Raw genomic sequence first — 364 nt, forward strand, 5'->3', positions numbered from 1 at the left:
CTGTGTGTGTGGGTATGTGAGTTTTTTGTGCATTGGGGACATTCTGCAGTCTCAGCCCTTTGTTTGGGTATGCATCTTTTCTGGATTGTGTCAGATTTTATATAGTAAAAAAAATCTAATAAATAAAAAAATGCTGTTTTTTTCAAACATTCCATTCATTCCTATGGCCGGGTCAAAATAAGGGACACTTTTGTTACTTTTTTTATTACACCTTATTTTATTACACATAGAATCCTCGAATCGACTCAAATTTTTTTGTGTGTGCTCCATGCTCAAGTGTGACAAAATAAAAAAATAAAAAATCCGCAGTTTTTTCGTAAATTCCATGCTTTTCCAGTGGCGGGGCAAAATGACCCGTGGGGGG

The 364-nt window shown here is 36.0% G+C and overlaps 1 protein-coding gene across 1 annotated transcript in view; it reads left to right on the top strand.

The window, feature by feature from the left end:
• LOC107691213 (voltage-dependent T-type calcium channel subunit alpha-1G-like) overlaps positions 1-364 on the top strand; it is a 135,060-nt gene that overhangs the window by 125,593 nt on the left and 9,103 nt on the right. The gene's annotated exons all lie outside the window — the stretch shown is intronic.

Source organism: Sinocyclocheilus anshuiensis, unplaced genomic scaffold (assembly GCF_001515605.1).
Source record: "Sinocyclocheilus anshuiensis isolate Anshui unplaced genomic scaffold, SAMN03320099.WGS_v1.1 scaffold470, whole genome shotgun sequence".
Taxonomy (NCBI): domain Eukaryota; kingdom Metazoa; phylum Chordata; class Actinopteri; order Cypriniformes; family Cyprinidae; genus Sinocyclocheilus; species Sinocyclocheilus anshuiensis.